We start from the raw sequence: 3,066 nt of genomic DNA, 5'->3' as shown, positions 1-3,066 counted from the left end.
TATATTATTTGTTGCTTTTCCCTTGCTGCTTTTAAGATTTTTTCTTTGTATTTTATTTTTGATAGTTTGATTAATATGTGTCTTGGCATGTTTCTCCTTGGATTTATCCTTTATGGGACTCTCCTCACTTCCTGGACTTGATTGACTATTTCCTTTCCCATATTAGGGAAGTTTTCAACTGTAATCTCTTCAAATATTTTCTCAGTCCCTTTCTATTTCTCTTCTTCTTCTGGGACCCCTATAATTTGAATGTTGGTGCATTTAATGTTGTCCCAGAGGTCTCTGAGACTGTCCTCAATTCTTTTCATTCTTTTTTCTTTATTCTGCTCTGCAGCAATTATTTCCACTATTTTATCTTCCAGGTCACTTATCTTTTCTTCTGCCTCAGTTATTCTGCTACTGATTCCTTCTAGAGAATTTTTAATTTCCTTTATTGTGTTGTTCATCATTGTTTGTTTGCTCTTTGGTTCTTCTAGGTCCTTGTTAAACGTTTCTTGTATTTTCTCCATTCTATTTCCAAGATTTTGGATCATCTTTACTATCAGTACTCTGAATTCTTTTTCAGGTAGACTGCCTATTTCCTCTTCATTTGTTTGGTCTGGTGGGTTTTTACCTAGCTCCTTCATCTGCTGTGTATTTCTCTGTCTTCTCATTTTGCTTAACTTACTGTGTTTGGGGTCTCCTTTTCACAGGCTGTGGGTTTGTAGTTCCTGTTGTTTTTGGTGTCTGCCCCCAGTGGCTAAGGTTGGTTCAGTGGGTTGTGTAGGCTTCCTGCTGGAGGGGACTGGTGCCTGTGTTCTGATGGATGAGGCTGGATCTTGTTTTTCTGGTGGGCAGGACCACGTCCGGTGGTGTGTTTTGGGTTGTCTGTGAACTTATTATGATTTTAGGCAGCCTCTCTGCTAATGGGTGGGGTTGTGTTCCTTTCTTGCTAGTTGTTTGGCATGGGGTGTCTAGCACTGGAGCTTGCTGGTCGTTGAGTGGAGCTGGGTCTTAGTGTTGAGATGGGGATCTCTGGGAGAGCTCTCACCGATTGTTATTACAAGGGGCCGGGAGGTCTCTGGTGGACCAATGTCCTGAACTCAGCTCTCCCACCTCAGAGGCTCAGGCCTGACACGTGGCCAGAGCACCAAGACTCTGTCAGCCACACGGCTCAGAAGAAAAGGGAGAAAGGAACAAAAAAAGAAAGAAAGAAAAGATAAATTAAAAAAATTAAGTTATTAAAATAAAAAAATTTTTAATTATTAAAATAAAAAATAAAAGTAATGAAAAAAAAAAAGTAAAGAGCAACCAAACCAATAAAAAAATCCACCAATGATAACAGCTAAAAACTATACTAAAAAAAATGGACAGACGGAACCCTAGGACAAATGGTAAAAGCAAACCTATACAAAGAAGCATACACATACACACTCACAAAAAGAGAAAAAGGAAAAATGAAATATATGTATATATATATTTTAAAAAAGGAAGAGAGAAACCAAATCAATAAAGAAATCTACCAATGATAATCAGCTCTAAATACTAAACTAAGGTAAACATATAAATCAGAATCTAGTCAGTCACATATAGCAAACCCCAAGTAAGTCTACAGTTGCTCCCAAAGTCCACTGCCTCAATTTTGGGATGATTCGTTGTCTATTCAGGTATTCCACAGGTGCAGGGTACATCAAGTTGATTGTGGAGATTTAATCCGCTGCTCCTGAGGCTAGTTGGAGAGATTTCCCTTTCTTTTCTTTGTTCGCACACCTCCTGGGGTTCAGCTTTGGATTTGGCCCCGCCTCTGCGTGTAGGTCACCCTCTGGCGTCTGTCCTTCACCCAGACGGGAGGGGGTTAAAGGAGCGGCTGAATAGGGGGCTCTGGCTCACTCAGGCCAGGGGGAGGGAGGGGTACAGAGTGCAGGGCGAGCCTGCGGCAGCAGAGGCCAGCATGACATTGCAACAGCCTGAGGCACGCCGTGTGTTCTCCCGGGGAAGTTGTCCCTGGATCACGCGGGCTGCACAGGCTCCTAGGAGGGGAGGTGTGGATAGTGACCTGTGCTTGCACACAGGCTTCTTGGTGGCTGCAGCGGCAGCCTTAGCGTTTCACGCCTGTCTCTGGTGTCCGCACTGATAGCCGCAGCTCGCGCCCATCTCTGGAGCTGGTTTAGGCGGTGCTCTGAATCCCCTCTCCTCACACACCCCGAAATAATGGTCTCTTGCCTGTTAGGCAGTTCCAGACTTTTTCCCGGACTCCCTCCTGGCTAGCTGTGGCGCACTAGCCCCTTCAGGCTGTGTTCATGCAGCCAACCCCACTCCTCTCCCTGGGATCCGATCTCCGAAGCCGGAGCCTCAGCTCCCAGCCCCCGCCCGCCCCAGCGGGTGAGCAGACAAGCCTCTCGGGCTGGTGAGTGCTGGTCGGCACCGATCCTCTGTGGGGGAATCTCTCCGCTTTGCCCTCTGCACCCGTTGCTGCGCTCTCCTCCGTGGCTCCAAAGCTTCCTCCCCCCGCCCACCCCCCCGTCCCCTCCAGTGAAGGGGCTTCCTAGTGTGTGGAAACTTTTCCTCCTTCACAGCTCCCTCCCCAAGGTGCAGGTCCCGTCCCTATTCTTTTGTCTCTGTTTTTCCTTTTTTCTTTTGCCCTACGCAGGTACGTGGGGGAGTTTCTTGCCTTTTGGGAAGTCTGAGGTCTTCTGCCAGTGTTCAGTAGGTGTTCTGTAGGAGTTGTTCCACATGCAGAGGTATTTTTGATGTATTTGTGGGGAGGAAAGTGATCTCCATGTCTTACTCCTCTGCCATCTTGAAGGTCCTCCTCCAGAGGATTATTAACTCCTTCAAGGTGCCCTGAAGTTTGAGGTCTAGTCAAAATTAAAGATACACTTTAGGTGACTGACCTCTTGTGATTTAAAATTTTCATCAATTTACATAATTTCACTTATTAATATCATAGATTATACTCTACTTGAAGCTAAAAATTGTTTCGTTAAATATTTAATAATTAAGATTTTTCACTGGTAGATATATCTATCCATTATAATTTAAAAAATACTAACAGTGGGGATCTTTCCCCTCTACTTATTCAAATAA

The sequence above is a fragment of the Eubalaena glacialis genome, chromosome 2, assembly GCF_028564815.1.
Source record: "Eubalaena glacialis isolate mEubGla1 chromosome 2, mEubGla1.1.hap2.+ XY, whole genome shotgun sequence".
NCBI lineage: Eukaryota > Metazoa > Chordata > Mammalia > Artiodactyla > Balaenidae > Eubalaena > Eubalaena glacialis.
Note: the sequence above shows the minus strand (reverse complement) of the source record.